Genomic DNA, 27,215 nt, shown 5'->3' with positions numbered 1-27,215 from the left:
ATACTACTCCATTACTTTGCCCCTCAGGGACCATAGGTAAAAAATATTTAACTTTTCTGAAATTTAGTTTTCCTCAATTCTCAGTTCTTTAAATTGAGATACTACTATAACCCAATATTCTTACAAAGATTATATAACATAGGTAAAAATTTAGTCTAGCGAGCCTTGCAATAAATACTATATTTCTTCTTTTCTTTCCTTTCATATTTAAAACAAAAAATCACTATGAAGTCTCAACCTCTGCTGAATATAATTTCGGATTGAGATTAGCATAAATACTCATAAAATAATTTTAAAAAATGTTTGAATAATTTTAGTTTATAAGATTACTATTTAAGGTCACTTTTAACTTAAAAACTACAAATGTTTTAAAGTTAGGACAACTTTTAAAACTTTTACTTTGCTCCCTCATAATTAGAAAAAATTCTAGTTTATTAAAGGTCTTTCTCCCTTTCCACCTGTTAGAAAACAAAAATGTCACAATGTTTCTAGAATACACAAATGTAGTATCTTATCTCTGTGTTTTTCTTTTTTTTTAATTAGGGGAATTCCAGTCATCCAATTCAGAAAACAGATTATCCATTGTATTCATATTCCAGAACAGAAAATATCAGCATTCAAGCAGAACACTCAGTATATACGCAGAGTTGGTCTAACAGATTCATATTGCTTTCATGAAAATAGAATTCAAAAATCAGCCTCTTGAAAGGTCTAACTGCATGGAAAGAGATGGTATATGATATTTTCATTGCCAATCCAAAACGGGTACATTTTCTTCTTTTATATGCTGTTTCTTAATTTACAGTTTAGAGCAGGCTTTTCAGCTAAACCAGCAAAAAGACAGCATGGGAGCTGCCTACTTTAATGTAATTTTAAGCCATACTTATTCTTTTAGAAACATAGAAAAACAGAAATGAAGTTTACCCTCTTTGTTTGCTGATATTTTTATGGCAGTTCCACAATTATTTTTATTCCTAAAAAAATTGCATCTGTTGAGGAGTAAGAGCATTTGGAACAACTTAAATTAATGTTTCATTTATGTGTCAATTATTTGTCAGAACAGTTTCGTCAACGTCTTGTCTCTTCAACGTTGCCTACTATTTAAAAACAAAAACAACATAAACAAAATAAATGGGTATGTCGTGTCCTCTGGAAAGCCTCTGGGTAATAAGAAATTAAATGCTGATATCCCCGTCAATATGTTTAGAGATTCCTAGGCTTCCATGGAGATTTTAAGACACATGTGAGGTCACTGTCCACACAATTCTTCCATAGAGAATTTTTCAGAGACTCAAAAATTCCCTCTAAGATCATTTACAGGAAGGAAAAAAAATCTTCCAGTTTTACTGCAGCCAATTCTAATCTTTCGGGATTTGGAGCTCAGAATTTAGTAGACTGTATTATGAGCACTTCAGCATTTAGAAACCTCTCTGAAAAAAGCTGAAACAACAACTAGATTGAGGTTTCATACTGGAGAGAGCTGGCTGGCATTCACACAGACCAGCATTCTACATGATCTTGATTTACAAGCTGATCAGATATAAAGCAAATCCTACTTCCCTCTCATTAGTGATAATTAACAATTAATAGAGCAGTAGAGAAGTCAATCTACAAGATTCTTTTCTATTCTCATAGATCTGACTGTAGGTCATGTTTTCCCTTTAGAAAATTTACCCACACTAAAATTATGTTTCAAGTAGAAAAAACGTGCCTACATTTCCAAATTGGTTACATCCCATATCAGTAAAACCTCAGAAATACTGAGAGTAATTTCAGGGAAAGGACTATTTAGAATGGAGAAAGTTTTGCCTTAGCTAGTTTTTAAAGGAAGAAATATAGTCTAGATATGTAATGATCAAGAACAAAAAGTCCTGGTGAGAGATGAGCGTGTATTTGAACTTGGAGTCTAGCTGTGGGCCCTAACTTGTCCAAAATTGATCTCTTCATGCTGCCTCCTACTTGGTGCCTACTCCAACGTTATTAATACTAAAGGTTATTACCGTAATCGCCCCCAGTTGCTTAAGCCAGCTATTTTGAAGTTTTTCTTAATACTTTCTTCATTACATACAACCAAACAACTACTTGGGCTATTGGTCCTACTGCCTAATTGTCCTTAGAATTTATTCACTTCTTTTTTTTCCTCCTGCTTCTTTATTTTGGTCTAATCTGGAAGCATCTCTAGTATGCCCTACAGAAACAGCTAGTAACTGGTCCCTCTGCCCCAGGGCTTTGTGTTTTTTTTGTTTGTTTGTTTTGTTTTTTGTTTTTTGTTTTTTTTGAGACGGAGTCTCGCTCTGTTGCCCACGCTGGAGTGCAGTGGCACAATCTCGGCTCACTGCAAGCTCCGCCTCCTGGGTTCACACCATTCTCCTGCCTCAGCCTCCCGAGTAGCTGGGACCACAGGCTCCTGCCACCACGCACAGCTAATTGGTTTTTTTTTTTTTTTTTTTGTATTTTTAGTAGAGATGGGGTTTCACCATGTTAGCCAGGATGGTCTTGATCTCCTGACGTCGTGATCCGCCTGCCTTGGCCTCCCAAAGTGCTGGGATTACAGGTGTGAGCCACGGCACCCAGCCTGTTGTTCTCTTAATACTGAATCGTATAGCTAGCGTGTTCCTCAAAATTTGACCATGTTACTCCAGCTTACTGCCCTACGCTGCCACATGCGCCACACAAGAACAGGCACATGTACTTACACTTTTTTTGGGTTTTTTTTTTGTTTTTTTTTTAAGACGGAGTCTTGCCGTATTGCCCAGGCTAGAGTGCTTGCTTTGGTGCCATCCTGGCTCACTGCAACTTCCACCTCCCAGGTTCAAGCGATTCTCCTGCTCAGCCTCCCGAGTAGCTGGGATTAGAGGCACTTGCCACCACGCCTGGCTAATTTTTTTGCATTTTTAGTAGAGACAAGGATTTCACCATGTTGGTCAGGCTGGTCTCGAACTCCTGACCTCAGGTGATCCACCCGACTCGGCCTCCCAAAGTTCTAGGATTACAGACGTGAGCCACTGCGCCTGGCCTACTTACTCACTCTTAAAACAGATTCCTCTTAGGAGAAATTCTCAAATGTCTATAATGGCTTATTGTTCTCCAAAGTATATGACTTCTGTCTATTTCTCCCACCACTGGAATCACCATATCTAAGCCCACATATCCATCTTTTAACCAACTGGCCCAGAAGGAATCGAATTTTTTTATGAAAAATTCCCACAAAAACTCCAGAGGCTCACTGTGAATAAATGTATGGACGAGTTTAGTGGGTATCGTGTAGTTAGAAATGGATTTATCTCTGCTGGAACTGTATAGCTTTCTATGACAAAATTATGAACATTCTGAGAAAGGATGAAATGAAGGCTAAGAAGGCAATCTGCCAGTGTATACTACAATAGTATTAATTACATTTTAATGTGATAAAAATTACCTGGGATGCAGAGACTCATTCATCCGATACTGGGTGAAATCTGAAATTTGGCATTTCTAACAAGTTTCCAGGTGATACTGATGCTGCAGGGCCACAGATCTCTGAGTAGTAAGGCATTAGAATGCCTTATTTGCATGTATTACAAAGTAGAGTACAGCCATTAGAGCCTGAATTTTGGGGACATAGAATCTGGGATTCAATTTCTGAATCTTATTCTTAAGTTTTTGGTGACTTTGGGAAGCTAATTAAATACTTTAAACCTCCGCTTTCACATCTGTTAAATAGCATTACCCATCTTATAAGGATCTTGTGAGTATTAAAGGAGATTATATATGCACAGTGTTTTATATGGGCTTTAAAATCATTAATAAATATGACTTTCACATTCTAAGTGTTCAATAAATTAGAGTAACATTGACTTATGAAATAAAATATAATAACACTATGGTAAAAATCACTACTCTTAAAGAAGTTACTGTTTTCAAAGAGCAAACATAGCTGTACAAATATCTGTGAGATTTCATTCAACTCAAAAATTTTATTACCAATGACATGAAAATATAGTATTAGTAAAATCAATAAAAATATATCTATAATTCATATTAGTAGGGACTGAATTAATGAAGTTTTCTCTAGGATACTTTTTAAAGTCTATTAAGAGAAGAAAATCTGAAATAAAATTACAATTCTTTCCTAAAGATCAAAAAATATTGAGTCCCAATTTATCTGCTTACAGAATTTACATATAATTTGAGGAGAAAATTAAAATTTAGCTGTTGGCCAGCTGAAAGAAATATTTTTATTTCTTTTTTTCAGATATGATTAGAATTCACTGAAATAAGGTACATGTACATAACTAAATTGTACTTTGATTACAAATTATAACTACTTTTGGAAAGTATTTCTTTTTTGAATTTCATAAGAGAAACTGGCTATGTTAGCGTTGCCTCATTCGTCCAGATAAAGCAGATACTGACAAAAAGATTAGAATGCAAATGTTTTCTTATTTCCTACAATTACTATTTCTGCTTGAAAGAAAAGGATGTGTGTATTCACTATGAAATCATTTGCATTTGGCTGCAAATTGACAATGAAATCTGGGGGCAGGAAGGAGGATGCTTTTTGCCAAATTTTAGATGAGTTGGAGAAAAAGAGTGGCTGTACCCTTATAGATGATGTCAGGAGACTTTCTGTCCTCTTTGGAGTTAAATTAGAGGCATATGCTTCAATATTAAAGTCACTGAAAACCATAATATTTTGCATTCAAGTCCTTGTGCAACATGAAATAAAATCCATCTTTATGTTAAAATTTAGTGCTAAATTCACAAAACATACAAAGCAGTGGGAGACGTAGAGAGATCATAAATTGTTATAAATATTATTAAAATAAAGTGTCTGGAGCAGCATTTTTTAATTTTCCACGAAAGATTTTAATATTTTATGCAAAGTTAATATAGTAAACCTGACTTGAAATTCAACCCCACTCTTAGTTTAAAAAAACAAAAAACAAAAACAGTGGGTACTTAATGACTATCTGATGGTCTTTGCCACTTGAATTTAATTTAAGTTTGATTTTCATAAAATTTAATTTGGGGAGAATATAGGAGAATACTTGAAGACAGCAGGATGTTTCTGGACCAATCCTATTGCTCTCACTTGGTGCCATCAATTGAATAGAGAGAGAGATTTGAAAACAAAAATAGAACTCCAGCTTGGGCGACAAGAGCGAAACTCCATCTCAAAATAATAATAATAATAAAAAACGGAAACAGAAATAGAAATGTTGGGTTGGAATTGTAGATGAGGGATGAGAGGGGGAACAGTGTGTGTGTTGTGTGGGGTGGGGGAATCATTTTGTGTCATAGGAGAAACAAAGATACATGAGATCTACAGTTGTGTCTCCAAGAACAGCTATTTAAAATCAGATATCCCATTTCAGACATTGCTTCTTTATTATGTTGCTTATCTATATAGCATATGCGAAATATTTTTATAAAGAAAACGATGATAAGGTAAGGTCAGATCGCTTTACTTTAGGACGGTGACTTTACCCTCAGGGGACACTTGGCAATGTCCTAGAGATGCTTTTTATTGTCATATCTGGGAGGGAGAGTGCCAGTGGCATCTAATGGGTAGAGGCCCGGGATGCTGCTAGACATCCTACAATGCACAGGGCAGTCCCCACAACAAGGAAGTATTCCACTCAAAATGTTAATAGTGCTGAGGTTGAGAAATCCTGCTTTAGGATTAAGAAGCACACTGCTTCTTTGTTCTTATTCATTTTTTTTTTTTAAACAAGACTAAATGGTAACCTTATAAACTGTGGGTACCCCCACTCATGTTTGGATGTCTTTTTAATTCCCGACAGTCAGGACCCTTTTTTGTAACCTTTTAATTGTCTTTTAAAAGGTCCATTTGCTGATTATAAATAGAACAAATTGAGAAAATAAGTTGAATTTTCCTACAAACTATTTGAAACAGGTGTTTGATTTGATGTTTTGTAGCGAAAATTGATATATCATTGGCTCTAGGGTTAGAATGCCTTAGTGTTAATCCTGGTTTTAAAATTTCTCATCTGTGAGTTGGGCCTGTACATGGAACTACAGTCGGCCCTGGAATAGGTTCCAGGACCCCTGTGGTTACCAAAATTCGTGTATAATCATGTCTAGTTGTCAGCCTGGTGCAACCTGAGGAAAATGTCCAGTGTTCTGTATATGGGGTTTCACATCAGGAGAATACTGTATTATCAATCCCTGTTTGGTTTCAGATGTGGGGGATGGGGAGCCTGACTATATTTACTGAAAAATGTAAATATGGTCTATAAGTGGACTCACACAGTTTAAACCCAAGTTCTTCAAGTTTCATTTGTACTTCACAGGGTTACTATAAAGATTAATTAAACTAATTCATGTAAAGCAATTAGAATAGAACCTAGCAGAAGCAAGTGCTAAATAAGTGTTAGCTCTTTCTATAAAACAAACAAAAAATCAACCATCCTTCCTAGCCTTAATCCTGGGTTCTATTTGTCCTCATCCTCCTCAGCATCTGTTATTATATGCATGTAAGTGCCAGTAAGATGAAATCTTTTAGCCTCTCCTTGAGGAGACAATTGGGGATCATACAGCAATTGTATATTTTGTTGGTATGAATGAAATAAACAACTTTGCTAGATTAGCTGGAATTTTATGTAGTTGGGTATTATTGAAAATTCTTTGCCAAATTATAATAAACATTAGAATGTGTTCTACATAATTTCCCTTACTGGACTAGCTTTTTTTCGGTGCTATTTTAAAATATGTTTAATTCTCCAACTGCTTGGGAGTCTTTTTAGATATTTTGCTGGGTGCAATAGCACACTTTATATCTATATTGTAGATTACCTAAATACATTAAAATCCAAATCAATGCTGCTTCTATGCAAAGATCGTCATTTATTCAACTACAAATGGCATTGTGCTAGGTGCTGGGAATATAAAGCCGAGTAAGAAAAGCTCTGACCTTTAGGCATACATATTCTAGTTTGGGAGACAGACACATACAGAGAAGTTGTAGCACAGTGTGTTAAGGAGTCTGCTAGACACATGGACAGAGTGCTGCTGTTGAAATGCACAATTTGTAAACTATATTAAAGGAAATGGATATAACAGGAAACAATTTTTCTTTTTCTTTTTTCTAGAAACAGGGTCTTGCTCTGTCACCTAGGTTGGGTGAGGGCAATGATGCATTCATACAACCTGGAACCCCTGGATTCAAGGGATCCTCCCACCTCAATCTCCCAAGTTGCTTGGACTACAGGCACAGGCCACGAGGCCCTGCTAAATTTTAAAAATTTCTTTGTAGAGATGGGGTCTCGCTATGTTGACAAGGCTGGTCTCAAACTCCTCGTCTAAAGTAATCCTTTCACCTTGGCCTCCTAAAGTGCTGATTATAGGCATGAGTCACCACACTTAGCCAGGATAAAATTTTAAGCCTTAAAAAACTTAGAGGAAAGATAAACTCCTGCAGCACTTGTTTAATTACCTGAAAAATCAGGCAATTGTAGTCAGAGGCAGTAGAAATGGAAGTTGATTTACTGAAGTCTATACACACATTTTGTATTTTAATTTCCATATTGTAAGTATCAAAGACTAAAGTAAAAAGTGTTCAGTTATAGAAATTTCTGTAATATCACTCACAATTGGATTTTTAAAAAGCCATTCATGTTGCATGTAAGAAAGTATAAACACCTACAACAGAACAGTGAATCTCTGTTTTTTGTTTTTTGTTTTTTTTTGAGGCGGAGTCTCCGTCTGTCGCCCAGGCTGGAGTGCAGTGGCGCGATCTTGGCTCACTGCAAGCTCCGCCTCCCAGGTTCACGCCATTCACCTACCTCAGCCTCCCCAGTAGCTGGGACTACAGGCACCCGCCACCACGCCCGGGTAATTTCTTTTTGTATTTTTAGTAGAGATGGGGTTTCACCGTGTTAGCCAAGATGGTCTCGATCTCCTGACCTCGTGATCCACCCGCCTCGGCCTCCCAAAGTGCTGGGATTACAGGCGTTAGCCACCGTGCCCAGCCAAATCTCTCGTTTTTTCTCTGCCATGTAGACACAACTCTGAAGATATTACATTCAGTTCTTGGTGTCTCACCTTAAGGACTATAGACACGTTGAGGGGAAAGGGAGTAGTCAAGATAATAGAGTGAACACAAATAATGCAATAGGGAAACTGGTTGAGAAAACTGAGCATAAATAGCCCAGGTATAAGCAGGTAATAAAAGGTTGAAAGGGGGCCCAATTTTGTAAGGGGTATTAGGCCACAGATTAAAATATATGGTAGAAGTGATAGAATTGTTGTACCATAGTATTCGTTTCATCCTATAAAGGAATGATAAAGTTTTTTTTAAAAAAAAAAACATGAAATGAGCCAGCTTAGGAAACAGAGTGTTCTTACTCTTTGGAGATTTCAGTATACAGGACTGAACACATTTGGTGGGGTTATTGTTGAGGGACTTAAACATCCTGTGGGTAAGGAAGGAACAATTTTTTTTTCAACAATGAGAAATTCTGACATTAAAAAGAAAAACTGTATTAATTTGTACTTGACTAAAGTTACTAATAAAAGTTAAGAACGGATTCAATGTTGAATGCTATTCTGGGCTGCATTCAAGTATAGAGAAATAAAATTATACCACTGGTGACCCTCGGTTCTGTAACAGAAATGAGATGTCTATCTCATGAGGCTATTACAGTCAGCAAAAAATTTAAATAATGACAATTAAAGGGCAGCTGACTTCCCAAACTAATGAAAGTTCAATATCTTCTAATTATATTGGTGGCACAGAATGGTTGCAAAATATGACTTCGTAGCTCTAATGCAGTACTGTAATGAGTCTTTCATTTCAGCTCTGTGCTGTATGCTTTCAGATCTCTTGGGCATATGAAATATGCCATTGGCAAAGGAAAAGGAACTCACTGTTTTTGACATAGTAAAGGAAAGTGGCTGCTTAGGGAACCAAACAATTTAAAATTTCAATTTATTTCAGCAATCATTTATTACTCTTGACTTTATATCATTCTCTGTCCTAGATACTGGAAATAATACTAAGATTAATAAGGCATGAAACTTGCCCTCAAGGTGCATAGTGTCTAGTGGAAGAGTAAAACACATTAAAATTATCTGTTACATGCACTTTTGGTGGGGATGTAGATTCTTGTAGCCTTTATGGGAAACAGTATGAAGATTTCTCAAAAACTAAAATTCCACTGGTGAGTATCTACCCAAAGGAAAATAATTTCATAAAAAAGACACTTGCACTTGTACATTTATCATAGCACTATTTGCTATTGTAAAATCGTGGAATCAACCTAAATGCCCCTGAATGGATGATTGGAAAAAGAAAATGCGGTACATATACATCATGGACTACCATGCATCCATAAAAAAGAATGAATGAAATTATATCTTTATGCCTCTTAGTTTTCTTGATGACCCCAAAGATTTACTCTCCTCACCCGCTCACCTTCAACATTTAACTTGTTCCCCATTGTAAATTTTACTCCCCCAAACACATTACTTCATGCCTTCTAAACTCTAACCACAAGTTTCTCTTTTCCCAGACAGAAAACTGGATTATGCCCAATAAAACCCTTCATTACCTCCTTTCCACCAGTAGGTCCTTTTCATTTCTTCTTTCAACTCTGTCAAATTGTTACTTTTCTCAATCTATCCAGTACATATTTTTTTGGGCCATCATCTAAAAAACACAACTGACAATTCTCTCACATTTTTCTACACAGACTCTGACAGTCACAGTAATTGAATTAATTAAAGCAACTGAATATTTGAATTATCCAGTCTTTTCTCACTATCAGAATATGCCAGCCTGGTATCTACCATTGCTTTGAGAAGATGGAGTGTATTAGTTCATTCTTGTACTGTTATAAAAGAATACCTGTAATTGGGTAATTTATAAAGAAAAGATGTTTAATCTTCTCACAGTGCTGTGGGTTATATAGGCTTCTGCTTCTGGGGAGGTCTCAGGAAACTTACAATCTTGGAAGAAGACAAAGGGGAAGCAAGCAGGTCTTCACATGGCCAGCAGGAGAGAGAGAGAGCAAAGGGGGAAGTGCTACACACTTTCAAAGAACCAGATTTTGTGAGAACTCACAAACTTTCAGGAGAACAGCAAGGGGAAAGTCTGCCCCCATGATCCAATCACTGCCCACCAGGTCCGTCTTCCGACACTTGGGATCACAATTCAACGTGAGATTTGGGTAGGGACACAGAGGCCAACCATATTATAGAGATTTTTATAAACCCTTTTATAAAAAGTATTGTCTGTACTATAGCCAGTAAAGTGAACTGACTTTGAAATTATTGCAGTAGATTGGGACAGTTACATTTTAATATAGTCTATTAGAAGAATAAAGGTGAACTGAAACTTGTGAGGGTCATGTTTGAACATAGAAACTTAAAGATATATCTATATTTTTTATATACAGATGGACTTTATAAATAATACATACTATAGAACTTAAAGAGTAATTTGTTTCTAGCTATGTCTTGATAAATTTCTGGCTATTATTTTTACTATATAAACTCACATATTATAAATTTTATCTTTAGTTATCTTTCGAATTCAAATGTTTCTAACTCCACTGCAACCATTCTAAACCAAATTGTCATTTTGATGAGATTACTGGGTTCCTATCTAATCTTTCTGCTTCTGCCATTTCCACCTTTCTCCCTTACGACTTATGTAAAAAATATAACTGAAGATAAATTTCCCGAATGTAAATCTTTCCATTTTATCGTGTAAATACTCTACTTACCAATTGCTCTTCATGCCCTGGTCTCTAACTTTCTTTTTATCTTCAGCTCCTAGAACACCCTTCTTTACTCTCTCTAATCTCTCTCTAGACTCTTTCCCAGACTTAGAGTGCATCATTTTCTCTTCTGTCACCTTCACATTTTCTGTTTTGCTCCAGAAGGGCTAGAAAATGATCACATTTTACTTCTGACTACGTGTCCTTTGTTTATCACAGTGCTTGGCACACAACAGTAGTTCAATAAATATTAATTTATTTAATTGAAGACCAAAGAAACTGTGTCAACAAATAAAATATATATATATATTTATACTTCACAAACTGTTATTACATCAGTTTCAGGATTTCTGTTCTTATGAATGTGTAGATAACATTCATAGCCCAGCCACGTAAAGAACTGTGGTTTCATCTTCTTTCTTTTTCCCCTTTTTTTGTGGTTTCTGATGCTGTTCTCTCTTTTTCTTTTTTTTTACCTTTACTGTAAGTTCAGAAGTACAAGTGCAGCTTTGTTGCATAGGTAAACATGTGTCATGGGGGTTTGGTGTACAATTTTTTTTTAATCACCCAGGTATTAGGGCTAGTACCCATTAGTTGCTTTTCCTGATCCTCTCTCTCCTCTCATTCTCCACCCCCTGAAAGTCCCCAGTGTGCATTGTTCCCCTCTGTGTGTTCATGAGTTCTCATCATGTAGTTTATAAGTGAGAACATGCAGTAGTTAGTTTTCTGTTCCTGTATTAGTTTGCTAAGCACAATGGCCTCTAGCTCCATCCATGTCCCTGCAAAAAGCATAATCTTGTTCCTTTTTATGGCTGCATAGTATTCTATGGTGTATATATACCACACTTTATTTATCCAGTGTATTATTGATGGGCATTTAGGTTGATTCCATGTCTTTACTATTGTGAATGGTGTGGCAATGAACACACGTGTGCATGTATCTTTATAATAGAATGATTTTTATTCCTTTGGGTATATACCCAGTAATGGGATTGCTGGGTCAAATGGTATTTCTGGTTCTAAATCTTAGAGGAATCACTACACCATCTCCCACAATGATTGAAATAATTTACATTCCCACCCACGGTGTAAAACGTTCGTATTTCTCTGTAACCTCTCTAGCATGTGTTGTTTCTTAATTTTTTTTAAATATAATTGCCATTCTGACTGGCGTGAGATGGTATCTCACTGTGGTTTTGATTATCATTTCTCTAATCATCAGTGATGTCATATCTTTGTTCTCATTAGGTTCAAATAACTTCTTGATTCCTGGCTTAATTTCATTATTTACCCAAAAGTCATTCAGGAGCAGGTTGTTCAATTTTTATGTAGTCGTATTGTTTTGAGTTAACTTCTTAGTCTTGAGTTCTGATTTGATTGTGCTGTGGTCTAAGAGACTGTTTGTTATTATTTCAGTTCTTTTGCATTTGCTGAGAAGTGTTCGACTTCTGATTATGCGATCAATTTTAGGGTAAGTGCCATGTGGCAATGAGAAGAATGTATATCTTGTTGTTTTAGGGTGGGGAGTTCTGTAGATATGTATCAGGTTTATTGGATCAGAGGTGAGTTTAGGTCCTGAATATCTTTGTTAATTTTCTGTCTTGTGATCTGTCAAATATTGTCAGTGGGGTGTTAAAGTCTCCCACTATTATTGTGTGGGAGTCTAAGTCTCTTTGAAGGTCTCTAAGAACTTGCTTTATGAATCTGCATGCTCCTTTGTTGGTTCCACATATATTTAGGATAGTTAGCTCTTCTTGTTGAAATGAACCCTTTACCATTATGTAATGCCATTCTTTGTCTTTTTTTTAAATCTCTATTATTAGTTTAAAGTCTGTTTTGTGACAAGCTAGTATTGCAATTCCTGCTTTTTCTGTTTTGCATTTATTTTGTAGGTTTCCCTCCATGCCTCTATTTTGAGCCTGTGTGTCATTGCATGTGAGATGGGTGTCTTGCAGACAGCATACCAATGGGTCTTGGTTCCTTATCCAGCTTGTCACTCTGTGTCTTTTAATTGGAGCATTTAGCCCATTTACATTTAAGGTTATTATTGGTTGTTTTAATTTGATCCTGTCTTGATCTTAGCTGGTTATTTTGTAGACCTGTTTATGTGGTTGCTTTATAGGATTACTGGTTTGTGTACTTCAATGTATTTTTGTAGTAGTTGGGAACAGTCTTTCCTTTCCATATTTAGTGCTTCCTTCATAAGCTCTTGTAAGGCAGGTCTGGTGGTAATAAATTCCCTTAGCATTTGCTTCTCTGAAAAGGATCTAATTTCTTCTTTGCTTATGAAGCTTAATTTGGCCAGGTAGGAAATTCTGGGTTGGAAATTCTTTTCTTTAAGAATGTTGAATATTGGCCCCCAGTCTCTTCTGGCTTGTAGGGTTTCCACTGAGAGGTCCACTGTTAGTCTAATGAGCTTCCATTTTTAGGTGACCTGGCATTTCTCTGTAGCTGCTCTTAACATTTTTTTTTTGTCATTTCAATTTTGGAAAATCTGATGATTATGCATCTTGAGGATGATCTATTCATATAATATCTTACTGGTGTTCTCTGCATTTCCTGAACTTGAATGTTGGCCCACCTACCTGGTTCTCATGGATGATATCCTGAAATATGTTTTCCAAATTGGTTCCATCCTCCCCATCTCTTTCAGGTGTACCAATCAGTCATAGATTCAAGCTTTTTGCATAATCTCATATTTCTTGAAGTTTATATTCATCCTTGTTTTTCTTTTATCTCTATTCTTGTTTGCCTGTCTTATTTCTCAGTCTTTAAGCTCTGAGATTCTTTCCTCCACTTGTTCTGTGCTCCTACTATTATTTGTGATTGCATTATGAAACTTTTGAATTGGTTTTTCAGCTCTATCAAGTTTGCTGTGTACTTCTCTATACTGACTATTTTGTCTGTCAGCTCCTGCAATGTTTTATCATGATTTTTAGCTTCCTTGCATTGGGTTAGAATGTGCTCCTTTAGCTCACTGAGCTTTGTTCCTATCCATATTCTAAATTCCACTTCTGTCATTTCAGCCATCTCAGCCTCAGCGCAGTTCTGAACCCCTGCTGGGGAGGTGACGTGATCCTGTGGAGGAAAGAGGGTACTCTTTTTAAGTTTTAAGTTTTCAACATTTGTTTTTCTGTTTTTTTTTTTTTTTTTTTTTTTTTTTGAGACGGAGTCTCGCTCTGTCACCCAGGCTGGAGTGCAGTGGCATGATCTCAGCTCACTGCAAGCTCTGCCTCCTGGGTTCACGCCATTCTGCTGCCTCAGCCTCCCCAGTAGCTGGGACTACAGGTGCCTGCCACCACGCACGGCTAATTTTTTTCTGTATTTTTAGTAGAGACGGGGTTTCACCATGTTAGCCAGGATGGTCTCGATCTCCTGACCTCGTGATCTGCCCACCTCGGCCTCCCAAAGTGCTGGGATTACAGGCTTGAGCCACTGTGCCTGGCCAGTTTTCAGCATTCTTGTGCTGATGCTTTCTCATCTTTGTTTGTGGGCTTATCTACCTTCAGTCTTTGAGGTTGCTGACCTTTGGATTTTTTTTTCCTTTTAACAGACTTGTCACTATTCCATAGGGTTGCTGAGGTTTGCTGGGGGTCTGCTCCAGTCTTTTGTCACCTCAGATTTTTCAGTACCTGGAGGTATCACCAGTGAAGGCTGTGAAACAGCAAATATGCCAACCTGCCTCTTTGGGAGCTTTATTCCATGGGGCTATGGGCCTGTTGCTGGGCTCAACACATCTATAGGAGGTGGCTGGAGATCCTGGTTGGGAGGTCTCATCCAGTCAGGAGGAATGGGATTATGATCCACTTAAAGAATCAGTCTGGCCATGCTTTTGTAGAGCACCTGTTGCTGTGCAGGAGTACTGCTTCCACCACTGGTCAGCTTGGGCTCTCCAAAGCCTGGAAGCTGGAATGGCTAAGTTGCCCAAACAGCAAAGATGGTGGCCTACCTCTCCCCCCGGAAACTCCATTCCAGCTAGGCACATCATTATTGTGAGTACCTGGCTGGAATTCCAAGCCAGTGGGTTTTATCTGGTGAGATGTTGTAGAAGTGGGGCCTGCAGATTATTGCTGCTCAGACCCATAGATTCATTCTCTTTCTTAGGGGTATGTAAAGAGCGCTAACCTCCCACTTTGCCAGAGTTGCAGTTACTTTTGCCGGGAAGCCCAGAGCCAGAGTATGTAAAGCTCCTGGGTCTCCATGCATGCCTTAGTGGCTGCTCTGCTGATCTACATAGCTCTGTGTGTCAGACTAAAGTCCTTGGTGGAGTGGGTTCATGCAGGTATCTCCTAAACTGAGGATTGCAAAGATCCTTGGGAGAAGTGTAGTTTCTAGGTCACACATTTACTCATTGCTTCCCTGGGTTGGGGAAGTTCTCTTAGGTCCATGTTGCTCCCGGGTGAGCCGTTGTTTTGCCTTTTGGTTTTCTCCATTCTCCATGGGTCAAGTTGTTTCCTTGATTAGTCCCAGTGTGGATACCTGGATGTTTCAGTTGAAGGTGCTATATTTACTTGCCTGTTTTCTTTCTCCCCCTGAGAGTCACATACCCTAGCTGCTTCTAGTTGGCCATCTTGACCACACATCCCCTGAAACTAATACTTATTGTATCATATATTATATTTCATTGTTCCAAGGTGCCTTCCCACACATTTTAATATTTTATAAATCATATGTATCTTACAACTGATTATGTCATACAGTCACTTTCTATAAGGTGGCTTTCACATCATACCTGTCAAGTCAAGCACTGTGTAAAATTGTTTTTGCAGATTGCATGACAGTATAACTGTAATCACTTGACTATTCAGTTTACAAACCATTGATGGGCCATTTGAAGAAGGAATAGATGTCCTGGTTCTTGTCTCAAAACTTCCTGTTGAAAGCATCTGTACTAAAAGTTACAGTATGTACATCAATGGCTTGAGAAGACTTCTAAGAGATAAAGACTGGAGCACTCTTTTAAGAAATGCCACATTAATAAAGCTTTTCTTAGCACGAAAGAGGTTACCATTTGTAAAAGCATGAACCACAACAGTTCTGAGTTGAAAACTGATTCAAGTGTAGATCCCAGAGGGGCAGAGCAAGGTAGTGGGGTAGGACTCTCCAGCCATCATCTCACCCATAGAAATACCAATTTGAATAACTATTCACACATGAAAACACCTTCCTAAAAGCTAATTAAAGCAGGTGAAAGATCACAATACCAGGATGTAACATTGAACAGGGTAGGAAGACGTATTGAATGGGATAGGAAGGGCAGTTCTACCTTACCCACACTCACCCTATACCAGCGCTCCAAAATGTAGTCCTGGAAGAGATACCGTCTGCTTGGGAGAAAGATAAATGTGAGTAGAGGACTTTCAGACTTGATCTCTGAACAGCACAACCACTGGGCCGACTTCAGCAGCCCTAGTTTCCAGACAATTATCAGCAGCAGATGATCCTCAGTGATCATGTGCTTCTGGTATGTCAAGTTTTTAAATGTTTTTCAAATATTCAAAACTTTATTTTTAAAAATAGCCTTCACTACAATTTAAAAGCCTAGGTAAGCTCCGTTTTACCCCACCCAAAGAATTGATAAACATATAAAGCAAAGCTAATTCGTTTTTAAAACAAAATTATTTAAAAGGCAAAAGATAGCATCCATAGGTATTAGTCCAACTTCTGAAAGTTAGTGTGGTTCTCAGGTAATCAGGCTTCTGGCATGCCTTGGCACTGCACCTCTTACAGCAAGCCCTGAGTTTCTGCCAGTTGCATGGTAGCTACAGCTGCCTCAGGATTCTGGCCTGCCCCAGGACTGTGGCTGCTGCATTGCTTTCTCAGACAAAACTAGTCTGCAAAGACTGTAATAAGTATCTATTAATATTTCTTCCAATGAACAGATATTGACACACCACTACAAAGGTCAAGAACAAACAAAGAAACATAACACCACCAAATAAACAAAAGAAAGTGCCAGTGACTGACCCTAAAGGATTATAGCTGTATTAATTGCTTGACAAAGAATTCATAGTAACTGTTTTAAAGAAGCTCAATAAACTTCAAGAAAATACAGAAAAATAATTCAATGAAATGAGAAAAACAATGTGTCAAGAACAAGAAATTTAATAGGAATTGAAATAATTTTAAAAATTCAACCGAAATCCTGAAGATGAAAAACCCCCAAATAAAAAAATAAAATTTAAAAATACAATATCAACAACAGGCTTGATCAAGTATAAAAAAGCTATCAATTCAGACAGGTTATTTGAAAATACACGAAGGAGAAAAAAGAAAAAAAAACAAGATAAAAGAAGTTGTAAAACTTACAGGATTTTTGGGACAATATCAAAGTCACAGGAGTCACAGAAGTTAAAGAAGGAGAAAAGAAAGATAAAGGAGTAAAAAGCTATTAAAGAAATTGTAGCAGGAAACTTTCCAATCCTGGAGGAAGATGTAAATATCCAGGCACAGGAAGGTCAAAGGTCTCCAATCAGATTCAATCCAAATAAGATTACCCTGAGAAATATAATAATGGTCAAAAATCAAAGACAGAGAAGATCGTGAAAGCAGCAAAGAAAAGAAGCAGATGTCATATAAGTGAGTTCCAATAAAACTAGCAGCAGACTTTCAGCAGAAGCCTTACAAGACAGGTGACAGTGGGATGATATAGTCAAAGTGCTGAAGGAAAAACATTTTAAACCAAGAACACTGTAACCAGAAAAGTTGTTTTTTAAAAATGAAGGTGAGGGCTGGGCACGGTGGCTCACACTTGCAATCCCAGCACTTTGGGAGGCCGAGGTGGGTGGATCACGAGGTCAGGAGATCAAGACCATCCTGGCTAACACAGTGAAACTCTAATAAAAATCCAAAAATAGCCAGGTGTGGTGGTATGTGCCTGTAGTCCCAGCCACTTGGGAGGCTGAGGCAGGAGAATTGCTTGAACCCAGGAGGCAGAGGTTGCAGTGAGCTGAAATCGCGCCACTGCACTCCAGCCAGGGTGACAGAGTGAAACTTTGTCTCAAAAAAAAAAAAAGAAGGTGGAAGACTTTCCTAGACAAACAAAAGCTGATAAAGTTCATCACGACAAGACTTATCTTACAAGAAATGCTAAAGGGAGTTCTTTAAACTTAAAGAGTTACTAATGAGTAACACAAAACCTCTGAAAATATAAAACTCACTGGTAAAAGTAAGTACACAGTCAAATTCAGAATACTCTATTACTGTAATGGCATTGTGTAAATTACTTACATCTTTAGTATAAAGGTTAAAAGACAAAACTACTAGATATAATGATAACTATAATAATTTGTTAAAAGTGGTATGCAATATATGAGATATAAATCATGACATAGAAAAATCAATATACAGAGTGGATAGAGTAAAAGAGTAGTTATTTTTTTTTTTTGGGTGATAAAATTTTTTATTAGCTTAAAATAATCTCTTATGACTACAAGATTTTTTTCGTAGGCATCATGGTAACTGCAAAGCAAAAACATAGAGTAGATAAAAAATAAAAATCAAGCAGTCAACACATACTATTCAAGAGAATAACAGCCACAAAGGAAGACAAGCGAGAGAAAAAGAAAGGAACAAAAGATCTATAAAACAACCAGAAAGCAGTTAACAAAATGATAGCAGTAAGTCCTTGAATTTAAATGGATTAATATCCAATCAAAAGACATAGAGTGTCTGAATGGATTTATAAAAGCAAAAATACCCAATTATATGCTGCCTATAAGAGACTCATTTCACCTGAAAGGGACACACATAGATTGAAAGTAAAAAAATAAAAAAACATAGTCCATGCAAATGGAAGCCAAAAGAAAGCAGGAGTAGCTGTACTTACATCTGATGAAATAGACTTTAAGATAAAAATTATGAAAAAAGAGACAGCAAAAGTCATTATATAATGATAAAGGAGTCAAGTCATCAAGAGAACATAATAATTGTAAATATATATGCACCTATATTGGAGCACATAAAGATAGAAAGCAAATATAACAATATCTGAAGGGAGCTATAGACTGCAACACAATAATAGGAGATATCAACATCCAACTATTAGCAGTGGACAGATCATACAGACAGAAAATCAATAAAGAAACAATGGACTTAAACTACACTAAATTAAATGGACCTAACAGGCATATGCAGAACATTCTATCCAACAGTTACAGAATGCTTACTCTTTTCAACTACACATGGAACATTTTCCAATATGGAGCATATGTTAGGCCACAAAACAAGTCTTAACACATTTAAGAAGACTGAAATTATATCAAGCATCTTTCTGACCACAATGATGTGTAACTAGAAATCAATAACGGGAGAAACTTCAGAATATTTACAAATACATGGAAATTAAACAACATGCTCCTAAACAACCAATGGGTTAATAAAACAATTTAAAAGGATATTTAAAAATGTCTTGAAACTAACAAAAATGGACAAACAATATACCAAACCCTATGAAATACAGCAAAAGCAGCTCTAAGAGGGATGTTCATAGCAATAAATGCTTTCATCAGAAAATGAGAAAAATTTCAAATAAACAACCTAATGTTTCACGTGAAAAAAACTAAGAAAACAACAATAAAGTACCTCAGAGTTAGTAAAAGGTAGGAAATATTAAATATCAAAGCAGAGATAAACAAAACAAAGTATAGGAAGACCATAGAAAAGATCCACAAAACGGAATTGCTTTTCAAAAGGTAAACAAAATCAGCAAAACTTTAACTAGATTATCTAAGAAAAGAATATTAAAAAAAAATCAGAAATGAAAGAGGAGACCTTACAACTGATGCTACAGAAATACAAAGGATCATAAGAGACTACTACAAATAATTATGCATCAACAAATTGGACAACCAAGAAAAAATGAAATTCCTTGAGACACAAAGCCAGCCAAGGCTAAATTATGAAGAAATAGAAAATGCTAACAGACCAATCATGAATAAGTAGATTAAATCATTATTAAAAAGTCTTCCATCAAAGAAAAGCTCAGGACTTAATAGCTTCATACTAAATTCTATCAAACATTTAAACAAGATCTAATACCGATTCTTCTCAAACTCTTCCAAAAAATTAAAGAGGAAAGAATACCCCCAAACAACTTTTACAAAGCCAGCATCCTGGTACCAAAGCCAAACAGACACTACAAAAAAAAGAAAATTACAGGCCAGTATCCCTGAAGAACATAGAAGCATAAATCCTTAGCAAAATACTGGTAAACCAAATTCAATAGCATGAAGAAAAGATTATCTATCACAGGGATGCAAGGATGACTCAATAAATATAAATCAGTACATGTGTTAAAACCCATTAACAAGCATGAAGGACAAAAACAATACGACCATTTCAATAGATGCGCAAAAACCATTTAATGAAGTTCGACATTCTTTTGTGATAAAAACACTCACGAAATTAGGTATACAAGGAATGTACTGCAATGAAATAAAGGCCATATATGATAAACCCAAAACTAATATTATATCCAATGGTGAAAATTTGAAAGGTTTTTCTCTAAGATCTAGGACAAGACAAGGTAACCCATTCTTGCCACTTCTGTTCAATATTGTACTGGAGACCACAGCCATAGCAATTAGAAAAAAATAAATAAAAGGTGTCTTGATTGGAAAAGAAGAAATTAAAATGACTATGTTTGCAGATGACATGATTTTATATAAAAAACCCTAAAAAGTTTTACATATAAAAACACCTACAAATGTTAGAACTACTAAACTAATTTAGTAAAGTTGCGGGATACTAAATTAGCATAAAAAATTAGTAGTGAGGCTGGGCACAATGGCTCACACCTGTAATCCCAGCACTTGGGAGGCTGAGGTTCAGGGAATCATTTGAGGCCAGGAGTTCAAGACCAACCTGGGCAGTTTAGCAATACCTCACCTCTGAAGAAAAAAAAAATTTTTTTTTAATTAGTAACATTTCTATACATTGACAGCAAGCAATCTGAAAAAGAAATTAAAAAGACAATCTCATTTATAATTGTTAAAAAATAAATGCTTATGAATAAATTTAAAGAGATGAAATATCTCTACATGGAAAACTATAAAATTATTGATGGAAGTACCTGAAGAAGACACAAATAAATGGAACTATATCTTGGGTACACGGAATGGGAAAATTAAGATTGTTAAAATATCCATACTGCCCAAAGTGATCTTCTGACTCAACAACGTCTCTTTCAGAATACCAATGACATTCTTCACAGAGCTAGAAAAGAAATTCTAATATCTTATGGACCTCCAAAAAGATCCTGAATGGCCAAAGCAATCTTGAGCAAAAAGAACAAAGCTGGAGGAAATCACACTGTGTGCCTTCAAAATATGCTACAAAGCTATAGTAACCTAAATATCATGGCATTGGCATAAGAACAGACACGTAGACCAAGAGAGCAGAATAGAGAGCCCAGAAATAAATCCAAGCATTTACAGCCAACTGATATTTGACAAAGGTACCAAGAACATACAGTAGGGAAAGAGTACCCTCTTCAATGAATGGTGTTGGGAATACTGGATATCCACATGCAAAAGAATGACATTAGACCCTTACTCATATCATAGACAAAAATCAACTTGAAATGGATTGAAAACATATGTAAGACCCCAATTTATGAAACTACTAAAAAAAAGGTGAAAAGCTGTGTGACATTGGTCTAGGTAATACATTTGTATATGACCCAAAAAGCACAGGCAACATACGCAAAAATAGTCATACAAGATTACATCAAACTAAAAAGCTTCTGCACAGTAAACAAAAACTAATAAAAAGAGTGAAGAGACAACCTAGAGAATAGGAGAAAATGTTTGCAAACTGTACATCTGATAAGAGGTTAATATTTAAAATATACAAGGAACTTAACAAAAAAACAAATAATTGAATTTAAAAATGAGCAAAGGATCTGAATAGGCATTTCTCAAAAGAAGACATGCAAATCATCAACAGGTAAAAATCATGGCTTATCACTAATCATAAGGGAAATATAAATTAAACCACAATAAGACCTCTCCTCACACCTGTTAAAAATGGTTTTTATCAAAAAGACAGTAGATAACAAATATTGGCAAACAGGTAGAGAAAAGGGAACTCTCACACACTGTTGGCGGGAATGCAAGTATTATAGCCATTAGAGAAAACAGTATGAAGTTTCCTCAATTAATTAAAAATAGAACTACCATGTAACCCTACAATTCCACTCCTAGATATGTATCCAGAGAAGATAAAATCAGTAAGTCAAAGAGACATCTGCACTCCCCTGTTTACTGAATCATTATTCACCATAGCCAAGATACACACTCAACCTAAGTATCTATCAATGGATGAATGGATAAAGAAAATGTGGTACATATACACAATGGAATACTATTTCAGCATAAAAATGGAAGGAAACCCTGTCGTCAGTGACAACATGGATGAACCTGGAGGGCATTATAAGTGAAACAAGCCAGGCACAGAAAGACAAATACAACATGATCTCACTCATAAGTGGAATCTAAAAAAGTTGATCTCATAGAAGTAGAAAGTAAAATAGTGGTTACCAGGGAATGGGGTATTTGGTAGTAGGGGGGTTAGGAAGATGTTGGTCAAAGGATACAAAATTTTAATTAAATAAGAGGGATAAAGAAATCTAGTGTACAACATGGTGACTATACTTAACAATATACTATGCTAAAAAATGCTGAGACTGTGGATGTAAAGTGATCTCACCACAAAGATAATAACTATGGCAGAAATCTATATGTGAATTAGCAAGATTTATTTATTATAAATGTATATGTACTTCAAAATAATATTTTGTACAGTTTAAGTATGTACTTTTTTCTGTCAATTCAAAAAAATTAGAAGAGTAAGACCTCGAATGAGATAATTTTTCAGGAAAACCATATTCTTTTTTTTCTGTTTCTAATTTTCTATTTATGTTCATACGAGAGGAATATATAACAGAAGATTTATTTTAAAAGTTTAAATTTAAAAGCCTAAGTGATAAAATATTATGGTTTATGTGACAGCATTTATAATTCCTTAATGATTAATAAAATATTGACGTATTTGACAAACAGTAGAATCTTATATTTAATGAAACATATAAAAATTCACTCTTTTATAAAATCCTGGGTCATTTAATACATTTTTTAAGTAAAATCATAGAATCATAGTTAGTTAAAAATAGGGCATTAGAAATCATGTAGTCTAATTTTCTCACATTGAATATACAAATATTGTAATTATATATAAATAAAGTTACCTATTTTCAAGGATATAGTTACTGATCTGACATATTCAGTGTTTTTTCTTGTCTGTTGGATCCATGTTGAGTAATTCATTTCTCTCTTGATATTATATGGAAGAACTGTATTGCAGCAATCTGGTTTTATACTAGAAAGAGCTGGCGTCATAAACAGAAGGTTCTAAAAGTGTCTCAAGATGCTAAGAAATTCCTGAAGCCTATTTTATCCTTTGTTCCTGATAACTTGCCTTCCTGCCATGTGCTATGAGGCCTATGATTCAAATGAGCTCTCTGCAAAATATGGATAACAAAAATATGCCTTGCTTCTGAAAAACCTCCTTGCCCACCCCCCACCACCAACAGAAGGAAAACATGGTCATGATTAACAGCCTTCCTACAAGGAATATGTTATAGTTTATATTAATTCACTCTTAGCTTCTCATAAATAATAGGAACCACCAATGCACCAAGGTTTTGATTTTCCAGCATTAAATTTAGAGTCAACTTTTAGCAAGTGAGACAAACCTATTAATTTAGCTGTATTATAGTCATTTAACAGAAATTTAAATTTAGGTTGGCAAGTTGAGAAGTACTCAGGGGAATGTACAGGCATACATTAGAGATATTGCTGTTTCAGAACCAGTCAGTTGAAATAAAACAATTATCTCAATAAAGAAAATCACACAAGTTTTTTGGCTTCCTAGCACATATAAAAGTTATGTTTATACTACATTGCACTCTATTAAGCGTGAGATAGCTTTGTGTGTAAAAAACCAAACTGTATACCTTAATTTAAATATACTTTATTGCTAAAATATCTTAACAATTATCCCAGTCTTCAGTGGGATGTAAATTTTGTTGGTGGATGGTTTTGCCTTGATGTTGATGGCTGTTGATTGAGTGGGGTGGTATTTGTTGAAGACTGGGGTGGCTGTGGCAATTTCTGAAAATAAGACAACAGTGAAATTTGCCACATCAATTGACTATCCTTTTACAAAAGATTTCTCTGTAGCATGTGATGCCCTTTTACAGCATTTTACCCACAGTAGAACTTCTTTCAAAATTAAAGTCAATCTTTTCACACGCTGCTGCTGCTGCCTTATCAACTAAGTTTATATAATATTCTAAAGCCTTAGATGTCATTTCAACAATGTTCACAGCATCTTCACCAGGAGTAGATTTCATCCCAAGAAACCACTTCCTTTGCTCATCCCTAGCAAGGAATTCCTCATCTGTTCAAATTTTATCATGAGATTGCCACAATTCAGTCACGTCTTTAGCCTTCACTTCTAAATCTGGTTCTCTAGCTGTTTCCACCACACCTGCAGTGACTTCCTCCACCAATGTCTTGAACTCCTCAAAGTCATCCATGAAGGTCAAAATCAACTTCTTCTGAATTCCTGTTAATGTTGGTATTTTTACTTTTCATGCATCACAAAAGTTCTTAATGACATTTAGAATGGTAATCCTTTCCAGAAGGATTTCAATTACTTTGCCCAGATCTGTTACAGCAGTGGTTCCCAACCCCTGGGAGGAACTGGGCTGTGCAGCAGGAGGTGTGTGGTAGGTAAGTGAGCAAAACTTTATCTGTGTTTATAGCCACTCCTCATTGTTTGCATTATCTCCTGAGCTCCACCTCCTGTCTGATCAGTGGCAGCATTAGATTATCCTAGGTGCATGAGCCCTGTTGTGAACTGTTCATGTGAGGGAACTAGGTTGCATTCTCCTTATGAGAATCTAATGCCTGATGATCTGTCACTGTCTCCCATCACCCCCAGATAGGAACATCTAATTGCGGGAAAACAAGCTCAGGGTTCCTACTGAGTCTACATTATGGTGAGTTTTGTATTTATTTCATTATAATAATGATAATAGAAATAAAGTGCACAATAAATGAATGTAATGTGCTTGAATCATCTCACAACCATCCCTCCCCCCTTGTCCATGGAAAAATTGTCTTCCATGAAACTAGTCTCTGGTGCCAAAAAGGTTAAGGACAGCTGTGTAGAGGAATCATTATTTATGGGAGCTATGGCCTTATGAAGTGTGTTTACTTAAATAATATTTGAAAGTAAAAATGACTTTGATCCACGGGCTGCAGAATGGATGTTGTGTTAGCAGGCATGAAAACAACATTAATCTCTTTGTTCATCTCTATCAGAGCTGTTCAGTGACTAAGTGCGTTGTCAATGAGCAGTAAAATTTTGAAAAGAATCTTTTTTTCTGAGCAGTAGGTCTCAATAGTGGTGTAAAAATATTCTATAAGCCATGCTATAAACAGATGTGTCATCATACAGGCTTCATTGTTTTTTTAATAGAGCCCAGGCAGAGTAGGTTTAGCAGAATTCTAAAGTGCCCTAAGATTTTGGAAATGGTGAGTGAGTCCTAGCTTTAACTGAATGTCACCAGCTACATAAGCCTCTAACAAGAGAGTCAGCCTTTCCTTCCAATATTTTAAGCCAGACATTGACTTCTCCTCCTCATCTATAAAAGTCTTAGATGACATGCTTCAATAGAAGGCTATTTTGTGTACATCTGAAATCTGTTGTGTAATGGAACACGCTTTATCAATGATCTCAGCTAGATTTTCTGGATAACTTGCTGCAGCTTTTACCTCAGCACCTGCTGCTTCACCTTGCACTTTTATGTATGTAAATGGCTTCTTTTCTTAAATATCATGAACCAACCTCTACTAGCTTCAAACTTTTTTCCTGCAGCTTCCTCACCTCTCTCAGCCTTCACAGAGTTAAAGAGAGCTAGAATCTTGCTCTGGATTATGTTTTGGCTTAAGAAAATGTCGTGGCTAGGTTGATCTCCTATTCAGACAACTTATCTAATGGGTGCAGGAGAGCTAGCTTTTGGTCTGTCTCAGCTCTTGACTTGCCTTCCTCGTGTGCCTTAATCATGTCTAGCTTTTCTTTTAAAAATGGTAGGTGTCCTTTCACTTCAACACTTAGAGGACATTGTAGCATTATTAATCAGGCCAATTTCAATATTTTTGAAAAATCAATATTGTTTTATTTCAGGGAATAGGGAAGCCTGAAAAGAATGAGAGAGAGTGGCCAGTCAGTGGAGCTGTCAGAACATAAACATTTATTGATGAAGTCTGTGGTCACAATTTGTGGCATTCCAAAACAATGACAATAGTAACATCAAATGTCACTGATCTCAGATCACCATGACAGACAAAATAATAATGAAAACGTTTGAAATATTGGACACAGAGACACAAAGTGAACACATGCTGTTGGAAAACTTTTGCTGATAAACTTGCTTAACATAGTGATTTCACATTCTTTCAATTTTTAGAAAACACAATATCTGCAAAGCACGATAAAGGAAAGCACAATAAAATGAAATATGCATGTAGGATTTTTTTTCTATTCCCTATTGGCTCCATCTTTAGAATTAAATTGTAAAGCTGACAAGCCTGTTACCTGGTTAATAGTGAACAAATGTCTGCTAAAATGAAGATAAAATGAAAAAAAAAATGCCAGGGTTATATCTTTTGATTCTAAGGCTGAAAGTGAGCCTATAGTCCTTGCAGAGCCAAACATTAGCACCAAAGTGAGTTTTTGTCAAAGGTCTTTGCTGGGGACACTGTTTCTGCTGGCTGATTTCTTTAATAGCACTACTCTGTCTCATCCACCACTGACTCAGTAGGTGTGACAGGAGAAAAAACTCACTGTGACAAGGAGCTAAGAAAGGCTGAGTTCTACACCTGCATTTTCTAATAAAAAAATATGGGCAGTAACACAGAGCAATTTCTATGGTCCCGTTTTTGTCTCTCCTTTTTTTTTTCTTCATATAAAAAATATCAAGTAAAATATCTCAGTTTAAATTTGCATTTCTATTTCAAATAACACTAGAACTCCTGCTATGAGTTTCAAAATAAAAATTAAATGCATGTCTTTATTATTGTGATTGTGTATAGCTAACCTAGCACATCTGGCTATGGTAGAAAAGTGATAATCTTGAGACCTCTAAATGATCTAAAAAGGAAGGTATAGAGATTTAGAGTGTGAAAGGACTCACTGTATCTTAAATCACCCCCTTAAGAGAGTGAACTTTGCCCTGGAGTCTTGTCCTCAGTGATACAAATTATTCAAGAACAATCTGCTCCTTTATCTTAAAGTAGAGAAACAACTCAATTTTTTTTTTTTTTTTTTTTTTTTTTTTTTGAGATGGAGTCTTGCTCTGTCACACAGGCTGGAGTGCAGTGGCCCAATTTTGGCTCACTGCAACCTCTGCCTCCCGGGTTC

Source organism: Pan troglodytes, chromosome 9, assembly GCF_028858775.2.
Source record: "Pan troglodytes isolate AG18354 chromosome 9, NHGRI_mPanTro3-v2.0_pri, whole genome shotgun sequence".
Lineage (NCBI taxonomy): Eukaryota > Metazoa > Chordata > Mammalia > Primates > Hominidae > Pan > Pan troglodytes.
The sequence above is the reverse complement of the archived record's forward strand: the minus strand, read 5'-3'. Positions refer to the sequence as shown.